Source organism: Vulpes vulpes, chromosome 11 (genome assembly GCF_048418805.1).
Source record: "Vulpes vulpes isolate BD-2025 chromosome 11, VulVul3, whole genome shotgun sequence".
Classification (NCBI taxonomy): Eukaryota; Metazoa; Chordata; class Mammalia; order Carnivora; family Canidae; genus Vulpes; species Vulpes vulpes.
The window spans coordinates 46,267,924-46,279,604 of NC_132790.1; the positions used below are offsets into that span (position 1 = coordinate 46,267,924).

An 11,681-nucleotide genomic window follows, 5' to 3' on the forward strand; every position below is an offset into this window, starting at 1 on the left:
AAGTTATCAGTTCACACTCCCACCAACAGTGCAAGAGGGTTCCCCTTCTCCACATCCTCTCCAATAGGATGTTGTTTCCTGTCTTGTTAATTTTCCCCATTCTCTCTGGTGTGAGGTGGTGTCTCATTGTAGTTTTGATTTGTATCTCCCTGATGGTAAGTGATGAGGAGCATTTTCTCTTGTTCTTGTTGGCCATGTGTATGTCTTCTACTTCTTTTTGTTAAGATTATTTATTTATATATTCATGAGAAACACAGAAAGGGAGAGAGAGAGAGAGGCAGAGACACAGGCAGAGGGAGAAGCAGGCACCATGCAGGAAGCCCGACGTGGGACTCGATCCCAGGTCTCCAGGATCACGCCCTGGGCTGAAGGCAGCACTAAACTGCTGAGCCACCGGGGCTGCCCTATCTGTATGTCTTCTTTGGTGAAATTTCTGTTCATGTCTTTTGCCCATTTATGATTGGATTATTTGTTTCTCTGCTGTTGAGTTTAAGCAGTTCTTTATAGATCATGGATACTAGCCTTTATCTGATAGGTCATTTGCAAATATCTTCTCCCATTCTGTAGGTTGTCTTTTAGTTTTGTTGACTGTTTCTTTTACTGTGCAGAAGCTTTTTATCTTGATGAAGTCCCAATAATTCATTTTTGCTTCGGTTTCCCTTGCCTTGATAGATCTATCTTGCAAGAAGTTGCTGTGGCCAAGTTCAAAAAGTGTGTTGTCTGTGTTCTCCTCTAAGATTTTGATGGAATCTTGTTTCACATTAGGATCTTTCATCCATTTTGAGTTTATCTCAAAATGGTGTATGGTGTAAGAGAATGGTCAAGTTTAATTCTTCTGCACATGGCAGTCCAATTTTCTCAGCACCATTTATTGAAGAAACTGTCCTTTTTCCAGTGGATAGTCTTTCCTGCTTTGTCGAATATTAGTTGACCATAGAGTTGAGGGCCCATTTCTGGATTCTCTATTCTGTTCCATTGATCTATGTGTCTGTGTTTTGTGCCACTACCACATTGTCTTGATGATCACAGTTTTGTAGTACAACCTGAAATTCAGCATTATGGTGCCCCCGGCTCTGGTTTTCTTTTTTAATATTCCTCTGGCTATTTGGGGTCTTTTCTGATTCCATTCAAATCTTAAGCTAATTTGTTCCAACTCTCAGAAGAAAGCCCATGGTATTTTGATAGGGATTGCATTAAATTGTAAATTTCCCTGGGTAGCATTGACATTTTCAAAATATTAATTCTTCCAATCCATGAGCATGGAATATATTTCCATCTCTTTATGTTTTCCTCAATTTCTTTCAAAAATTTTCTGCAGTTTTTTTTGGAAAGATCCTTTACCTCTTTGGTTAGGTTTATTCCAAAGTATCTTATATTTTGGGGATGCAATTGTCAATGGGATTGACTCCTTAATTTCTCTCTCTTCAATTTCATTGTTAGTGTATAGAAATGCCACTGATTTCTGGGCATTGATTTTTGTATCCTGCCACATTGCTGAATTACTGTATGAGTTCTAGCAATCTTGGGGTGGAGTCTTTTGGGTTTTCTATGTACAGTATCATGTCATCTGCGAAGAAGAATAGTTTGACTTCTTATTTGCCAATTTGAATGCCTTTTATTTCATTTTGTTGTCTGATTGCTGAGGCTAGGTAGGACTTCCAGTACTATGTTGAATAGCAGTGGTGAGAGTGGACATCCCTGTCATGTTCCTGATCTTAGGGGAAAGGCTCCCAGCGTTTCTCCATTGAGAATGATATTTGCTGTGGGCTTTTCCTAGATGGCTTTTAAGATGCTGAGGAATGTTCCCTCTATCCCTACACTCTGAAGAATATTGATCAAGAATGGATATTAAAAATAATGAAAGGGAATAAAGGGGAAAGGAGAAAATAGTGGGAAATATCAGTGAAGGTGACAGAACACGAGAGACACCTAACTCTGGGAAACGAATAAGGGCTGGTAGAAAGAGAGGTGGGTGGTGGGTTGGGGTGACTGGGTGACAGACACTGAGGGGACACTGGATGAGATGAGCACTGGGTGTTATGCTATATGTTGGCAAATCGAACTCCAATAAAAGAAATATATACAAAAAAACCCTCAAAAACCAAAGTGAATATATAAAAGGCATTTGCTTTTTTGTATACCAGCAATAAACAAGTAGAATTTGAGATTTAAAGCACAGCACCATTTACATGAACAGAAACAAAACAACAACCCCAAACCAAACCAAACCAAAAACCTGAAAAATCTAACAAATCTAAGAAAACATGCACAATACCTATATGAAGATTACTGCAAAATCTGATAAAGGAAATTGAAGAACTAAATAAATGAAGTTTTCCATGTTCATGGATAGAAAGACTCACTATTGACAAGATGCCAGTCCTTCTCTATTTGATCTATAGATTAAGTGAAATACTAGTTAAAAATCAGAAATTATTTTGTGAATATCAACAAACTAATTATAAAGTTCGTATGGAAAGGCAAAAGATGCATAGTAGTCAACACAGTATTGAAAGACTGATACCACAAAATTTAAGACTTGTTACAAAGCTGTAATAATCTAGATAAGATGGTATCAGTGAAAGAATAAGGAAATATGTCAGTGGAAAGAACAGAGAGCCCAGAAATCAGCATACATAAAATAGTCAAGTAATTTTTGACAAGGGAGAAAAGGCAATACAATGGAACAAATATATTCTTTTCATCAAATGATATTGAATAAGTGGGTTTTCATATGCAAAAATATGAATCTAAACACAGACCTTGAACTCTTCACAACAATTAGATCAAAATATGTCACAGCTTGAATATAACATACAAAACTATACAATTTTTAATAGATAACATAGGAGAAAACATAAATGACCTCTGGTATGACAGTTACTTTTTAGATACAACAGCAAAGGCATAGTTCATGAAAGAAAGAACTGGCAAATTGGATAATTTTATAAAGTGAAAAGTCAATAAAATTATTAAATATATTTCCAGTTATCAAATATATAAAAAATGTTAAATACAACATACTATAATTTTAATAGTGTCTAAAATATGAAACTCTTAGGCAAATATTTTGTAGAAGATGAGCAAGACCTGTATAATAAAAACTATAACCTTGGCTGCAACAAATTTAGATCTAAATAAATGGGATGATATATCCTGTTCACATATAAAAATACATAACATTGTTAAAATATCGGTTATTCCTGGGAGTGTAGAGTCAATCAAAGTGCTAACTAACAACTCCCCTCTTTTGTGGAAATTGTCAAGGTAATTCTAAAATTAATATCGGAATATAAAGGACCTAGAATAGCCAGAATGATTTTGAAAGACAAGACCAAAGTTGCAAATCATACCTTTTCTGATTTCAAGAGATAATATAAACTACAGTAATTAAGATCATGAAATATTGGTGTATGTAGTCATATAGGTCAATGTAACAAATTAGAGAAAATCTTGAAATAGGTTCAGAAATGTATGGGAAATTGATTTTGACAAAGGTGCTAACACAATTCAACCCGGAATGATATATTTTTTAGCAGCTAGCAATAGTACAACTGGGTAGCCATATTAAAAAAAATCCTGACCATTTACCTCATTTCACATAAAAATTAACATGAAATGGATCATAGCTTAAAATGTAATCGTTAAATTGGTAATTTTTTAAATGTAGGATAAAATCTAAGTGATGAATTTGTTAAGGATTTCAGAAATTGTAAAAGAAAAAATCAGTAGGTTAAGCTTAAACAAAAAACCTCTTGGCTCTTCAAGGCAATTACAATAATGAAAAGAGTATTCATAGTCTAGGGAAAGATATTTATAAAACATATATCCAATAGAGGGGCCTTTAATCAGAATAGTGTTTTTCAAAACAATTTCCTGTATTTATCACAGTTTTTTATGATTGTGCTTTCCAAAATGATATTCATAATCACATGTGGCTAGTAAGCACGTGAAGTGTGGTCAGTGCAATTAAGCAGCTAAATTTTAAATTGCATTTAATTTCAATTAGTTTAAATTTAAGTAGCTCTTATGTAGATAGTGATTACATAATAGAACAGGACAGATCTTGAATTTTTGAAGAACACTTATAAGTCAGCAAGAAGATAAACAACTATATTTTAAACATGGGCGAGATACTTGAATAGGCACAACACTAAAGAAGATGGCATGTAAGCACATGAAAAGATATTAAATGTTATTAGTTGCTAAAGGAAGTGAAACTTAAAACTACAGTAAAAACAAACAAACAAACATTACAATCTCTCTAGAATGACTAAAATTATAAAGACTGATAATGCCAAGTGTTTGTAAGGACATATAGTAATTCAATATCTTATACACTGTGATGAAAATTTAAAAACAATTTGGAAATATTTTGGAAGTTTCTTTTAAAACTCAAATACACTTCTGCGATATGGCCCAGCCATTCTTTTTCCAAGCATTTATCCATAAGAAATAAAGGCATAAGTCTGCACAAAGATTTAAATATAAAAGTTCATATCAGGGAGAGCCTGGATGGCTCAGTAGGTTAAGCATCTGACTCTTTGATTTTGGCTAATGTCATGATCTCAGGGTCATGAGATAAAGCCCCATGTCAGGTTCCATGCTCAGGATGGATCTGCTTGTCTCTCTCCCTCTGCTCCTTCCTTTAATCTCTCTCTCTCTCTCTCTCTCATAAATAAATAAATAAATAAATAAATAAATAAATAAATAAATAAATCTTTTTTTTAAAGTTCATACCAACCTTATTAATAATCGCCAAAATTGGATATAAGTCAAAAGTCCATCAACTGGTGATTTAATAAATTGTGGCAAAACCATGCAATGCAATAATGCTTAGCTATTAAAAGCAAAACATGTCTGTTTTGTTAACACAACATGTACAATTATCAAAATAATATGTTGACTGAAAGAACTTTATCAACAAAGAGCACATACTGTATGATTCTATGCATATGCTTCTCAAAAATACAATTTAACCTATTGTGACATAAAATAGAGTGAAGGTTGCCTGGGTATGAAAAAGGGTTGGTACAGAGAGATGGATTACAAATGGATATGAGAACAATTGAGGGGACTATGAGCGTATTCTCTATATTAGTTTTAGTGCTAGATTCACAGTGATGTAGATATATATGTACATTTACACGTCAAAACACTTCAAGTTGTACATTTACCTGTGTGTTCATAAAGTAGACATAAGCAAAGATGCAAAATGCTTTATGCTCTAGTATGGAAGAAAAACAAACAAAAGCAATTCAACAAAGAAATTATTAAAAAGAAATATAAATATTTTTGTAATTCAGAGTTGGCTGGAATTTTTTATATAGGACACAAAATACACTAAACTGAATCATATTTTTCTTTTTAAGAAATAACTTATTTTTTAAAAGATTTTAGTTTTTAATTTTTTAAAGAAATTGGTTCTTTTTAAAAGTTTTTTTTTACTTATTTGAGAGAAAGAGCAGAGTGAGTGAAAGCATGACATGAGTCGGGGGGAGGGCAGAGAGAGAGAGGGAAGCAGACTCCCTGCTGAGCAGTGGGCCAGATATGGGGTTCAAAGCCAGGACCCTGGGATCATGACCAGAGTAGACAGCAAATGCTTAACTGACTGAGCCATCCAGGTGCCCCAAGATTTTATTTATTCATTTATTCTAGGGAGAAAGAGAAAGAGTGGGGAGGGGCAGAGGAGGAGGGAGAAACAATCTGAAGCAGAGTCTGTACTGAGCACAGAGCCCAACATGGGGCTCGATCCCACCACAGGGATACATCATGACCTGAGTCAAAACCAAGAGTCAGACACTTAACTGACTGGGGCACCCACATGCCTCCAGAAATAATTAACTTCTATTTAACAATAAACACCATTGGGATGCCTGGGTGGCTCAGTGGTTGAGCGTTGTCTGCCTTTGGTTTAGGGCATGATCCTGGGATCGAGTCCCACATCAGGCTCCCTGCATGGAGCCTGCCTCTCCCTCTGCCTGTATCTCTGCCTCTCTCTGTGTGTCTTTCATGAATAAATAAATAAAATCTTTAAGATAGAGGAAAGTCGAGACAGAGTGAGAGAATGTATTTGAAATACATTAATTTTTAATATAAAGGATTTTATCTAGAATCTATAAATAATAGAAATCAATAGGAAAACAGACTAAAATTTAATAGGCATTTCACAGAAAAGGATATCTAAATTGCCACTAAACATATGAAAAGTTCCTCAAATTCATTTGTCTTCAAAGGCTTTTAAATGAAAACCATAATGTGATAACCCTTAGACTAGAGAATGATTACATGGAAAAACAAAAAATAAAATTGAACATAAGAAGTTTTATAAGGCTGTAAAGACAATTTCACAGTCATAACTACTGGATGATCTATAAATTCTGTGAATCATTTTTGAAAACTGACAGTTTTCTACCGCAGTTGAACAGATGTATAACTTTGACCCATTAATTCTAAATTCAGATATATATTCAAGAATTATGTGCATCTATGTTCACAAAAACATATGAATAAGAATATACATAGAAGCACTATTGGTATATTAATAAAATAGAACACTATACAGAAGCAAAAAATGAATCAACTAGCCAAACACAAAAACATAGATGAGTTTTACAAACAAATAACAAGGCAAAGATGCCAGGCACAAAAGAGTATATGTGCTCTATAATATTATTTATAAAGTTTAAAAGAGTTACATTATTTATATTATCACAAATTAGGAGATTGAGTTTGTTAGGAAGTTGACTTAGTTTTGATAGTATTAAGAGAGAGGCATTTGATGAGTTAGTTATTGTTTCGTGTTTTGAATTTGGCATTTTTACTCTATGAGAATTTGGTACATTTATTTCATAAAATGTCATCCGTGTTATACTATGCATAAATAGTAGTTATAGTAGTATGAATAATTTCACAATGCATTCAGGATTTTTCCTGTGAGTTGTATATCACAACAGTCTTATTAAATATTGTAAGTATTTTTCTTGTGAATACATTAGTTATGTTATAAACTTCTAGTTTGAATTTAAAATATCATAATTATAAAAAATAAAATTATGTATTATATTATCCATATACATTTCTCTTTCACAAATAACTTAGTCATTAAACATATATCCATCTATTATAAAATTTTATTTGATTGTTAAAGAATAATTACCTGGGGATGTATTTTTAATGAATTTTTTCTTATTTGCATCTGCTTTACTGTTTGCCTTCTGTTAATTCCCATATTTTGTAGGCTTTTTTATTTGCCCATTTTAAATTTATATTTTGGCATAAAAACATGTTCTTTTTGAAATAATTCATACATACTAAGTACTGAAAACCAAATAATTAAACATCTTAAGAATTCTTTTTATAACATCCCAAAATAGTGACTGATAGGAGACTGTATACAATCACAATTGTAAGTCATTTGATAAACTTCATAAATGGAAGTAGAATTTATATATACAGTTTGGTTTAAATTATTGATAAGGTAATCTACTAATACAATAAATATTATAGTAATAATGAGTTTTTTATTCTTTTTCCTCCTTTTAATTAAATCTGAGTGGATTTTTTATAATAAAAGAAAAATTAAGGAAACCTAGGGATGGCTTACTCCTCTTCATTTAGCTGCAAATTATAGCTATGTGGCAATCTCAGGTTAACCTCAAAGTGACCACATGAAGATAAGAATTATACAACCATGGGATGCCTGGATGTTTTCCTCAGTTAAGCCTCCTACTCTTGGTTTCAGCTCAGGTCATGATTTCAGGATCCGAAGATCCAGGCCTGCATCAGGCTCCACATTTAGTGAAGAGTCTGCTGGAGATTCTCTCTTACTCTCCTTATCCCTTTGCTCCATACCTCACTTGAGCTATATGTCTCTTTCTAAAACAAACAACAAACAAAATCTTAAAATAAGAGAATTATACAACCATCAATTGCTGTTATATTTCCACCTCATTGACCATTTAGATTTAGTCATGATATGTCAAAAAGAATCATGGAAAATATGTCATACCACTTATATGGAAAGAAAATATCTATATTATCTTATTAAAGATGTATTATCTCCATGGCATCTCTTGGTGTCATTTTCATGGTTGGCATTGTTATAAGTATAGAACACAGGATTTTCTCAGTCTTTTCCTTTGCTTTCAATGAGAAATATGATTTTTATGTATGCTATTGTAAGCTGGCTGTAATAATTAGCTCTAATTACAGGTCAACTTGGGCAAATTCCATTACCAGTAATTCAGATAAAGCAGATAGGAAGAAATCATTACAGTTTATTTAGCGCTAAGATCATTCATTTCCAGAGTACACAAAATGAATAAGAACATGTACTTAGATGAAATCATGTTGGTTTATCATTTTCAATTAGTTTTTTTCTTGAATATATTGTGGCAGTTGAAAAACAACACTTTACTTGAAACTCCTTTGCAAAATTCCTGAGGTTCTTATTCTCAATATTGTTTTTAGATTGTAAAAGCTGCATTGTAATTTTTTTCATGATTTTTGTCATTATAAATGTAGACTTATATTTTAGCAAATATAAATCTAAATTATTTTAATGATTACTTTTTGTACCTTAGTATCAATATTGACATTAATTTTGGATTTCTCTTTCTCTTTGGATTTCTTTTTTCTCTTTTTCTCATGTGTGTTATAAATTAACTCTAGGTAATGTTTTTTAATATTGTCAAAGTATGCAACCTTGATACACAATTGCTTCAGTCATAGGCACTATCTAAATCCTGGGGCAATTCGAAAGAGTAAAATGTAGGAAAAGTGCATTTCTGATTTGGTCCTGCAGAGACTGCCCTTATTTGATTTATTTATGTTTAGAAAGTTTCTGTTATCAAGCCAATTAAAAAGAAATATGAAACATTTCACAAATTGCATGTCACCCTTGTGCAGAGGCCATGCTAATCTTCTCTGTACTGTTCCAATTTTAGTATATGTGCTGCGTAAGTGAGCAGTGTTGTGGCAATTTTTTTTATAAAGAAGAGAAAAATAATTGTGAAATTTTCATTATTGCTTACTCAGAGATCACATAAGAATTCCTGTCTGATTTGAGCTCCCTATATATTGTAAAGCAAACACCAACTTTATCCTAGTTAAGTGACTAAAACTATGTATATTAGAGTGTCATATATTTCAAATGCATAAGTGTAAACTTAAACTTCCTCTTAAACAAGTAATCATTCATCAGTTATATGGTCCAAAAATGTCAATATATTCTAGGATATATACAGATTTTATAATCAGATACATTGGTGACAGGGTAGCAGGGTGAAAATGCATATTCTGAAAGGTTTCGGTGTAATAGTGAGACAATATTTACAGCAAAAATTAAATGCATTTAAAATTGCAGTTTTTAAAAAAATTCAAGAGTCTTGCTTCCTGCCTCATTCTATGCATGTATTAACAAATGTACAAAATAATAAAACACCCGAAAAAGTTATTCCCACCTCCCCCCCACCCCCAAAAAAACAAAAACAAAAACAAAAACTGCTAGCAAGCTTTTCCAGTAAAAGTCTAGATAGGATGTTTGACTTTGCCAGCCACATGGTTTCTCATCATTAGAGTGAGAAGTATCCATAGTCAATATGTAAACAGATGAGCATGATTGTATTTCAGTAAAACTTCATTTAAATAGTAATATGTCATAGTCAGGTCTAGCTCTTCAGTTGTAGTTTGTTGACTTCTTCATCTCGTACTCTAAGGTGTAGTGAAATGGTCCAACCAAACTTATACTGAAAATTTTAATATACCTGCAATATTATCTTATGATGTATAGCTACACTTCCTACCCATCCCAATTCCACCCTCAAATTCAAAATCTATGCCATTATTAATATTTATTTAGAACTCTATTGCTTTGTTTTTAGTTGGGGAATATACCATAAATAGTGAAACTGCTTGAAAATATGTTTCACTTTCTATAATATTATCAAATGTAATCTAAATTAATCTAAAATAAAATAATTCCACATAAATTTTGTATTATTAATCTGAGTGCATTATGGATACACCTTATGAGTTTTAAAGACTGACAAAGAACCCAGCTTAGAATCTATGGATTTAATGCTCAGATTTCTCCTTACTACTGCGTTCTTATAAGTTCAATTGGGTTAATGATGTCTATTTCCCCTACCTTGTAGAATTTTTGCAATAATAAAATTTGATAATATGTTTAGAATTGTTTTTTAAATATAAAATATATTGCCATAGGGAATTACTATATATTATTTATTTGTTTTTGTTTCCAGCATATTAGTTTTAGGAGTTATTTGATAAGATAAACAATATTTAACATAATGCAAACTATTTCTTTCTTTTTTTAAAATTTTTATTTATTTGAAAGGCACTGGGGGCAGTGTGGGGGAGGCAGACAGAGTCCCAAACAGACTGCCCTGAGCACAGAGCCCCAAGCAGGTCTCCATCTCCTGTCCCTGAGATCACATGCTGAGCCAGAACCAGGAGTCCAAAGCTCATCTGACTGTGACACTCAGGTTCCCCAATGAAAACTATTTCTTAAAGTCATGTTTATGGTTATCTGCTATTAGAAAAGAAGATATCAGTCCTATTAATTGGAAGTTTTTCTGTGCTAAATAATGTTATAGTATTATACAGTTGTAGCCAAATTATGGGAACAGCCTAAGTGTCCATCCACTGATGAATGGATAAAGATAATGTGAATTTCATCTCTTGATTAGATAAAGAAGAGTGAGCTTTTCACTCTGATTTTGGTTTTGTCAAAATCCCCATTTCTACCTTAAAAGTAATTTCATGCAGTATTATATTATCTTCTATATATTATATACTATATATATATATTATATTATACTGCACTTTTTCAAAAATTTTTTATCTTCCCAAGAAGACAACCAATTTTATTCTTTAAATAATCTTCACATAAATGTTAGTATTTTCTTTTTGTTTTTTGTTTGCTTGCATTTGTTTTGTATATCCTGATCCATTCCATTATATTCAACTGTTTGTGATATTTAATATTAACTCATGACTCATATTGTTTGTATTTGATTTGCTTACACAATTTGTGTGTTTTGTCATTTAAGTTGTGGATTTTATTCACTTGTTATTTAATTAATCAAATGTTTTAGTTCACTGTCTATAGATTTGAATATTTTATCTAATTATATTTTCTGTAACAATTACTCAAAAATATTTTATTTCATCATAAATTTCTTTAATAATCATTAAATAATTCTATTGCAAAAAAGGGAAGTGAAAGTTATATATATAAGACAAATATAATAAGATTTAGATAGTAACTATACTTTGACTTACAATATATAATACATTTTGAGTATCTTAATGCAGTTTTATATGTTACCAAGACAACCAATCCTATAATCCTAAGTAAATTGTTGTAACTGATTAAAAAAACACCAACAAAGAAAAAACAAAAACTTACTTCTGAGCTGGATTCTTGGAGACGATTGGTCAGACAGTTCCAGGCTCTGATGGACAGACAGATCCTTAGGGAAAAACTGCTCTCAGTCTGAAGTTTCCCTAGCAGCCTCAGGGATCTGTCCTTTACTTTCTTTCTCTCTTTCTTTCTTTCTTTCTTTCTCTTTCTTTCTTTCTTTCTTTCTTTCTTTCTTTCTTTCTTTCTTTCTTTCTCTTTCTTTCTTTCTTTCTTTCTTTCTTTCTTTCTTTCT

The 11,681-nt window shown here is 32.1% G+C and overlaps 1 non-coding gene across 1 annotated transcript; it reads right to left on the reverse strand.

Annotated features, from left to right (window-relative positions):
* Positions 1-8,866: 8,866 nt before the first annotated feature.
* Positions 8,867-8,972, reverse strand: LOC112915891 (U6 spliceosomal RNA). The gene has a single exon (XR_003234180.1). It is a non-coding gene; the product is annotated as a U6 spliceosomal RNA (small nuclear RNA).
* Positions 8,973-11,681: the final 2,709 nt, after the last annotated feature.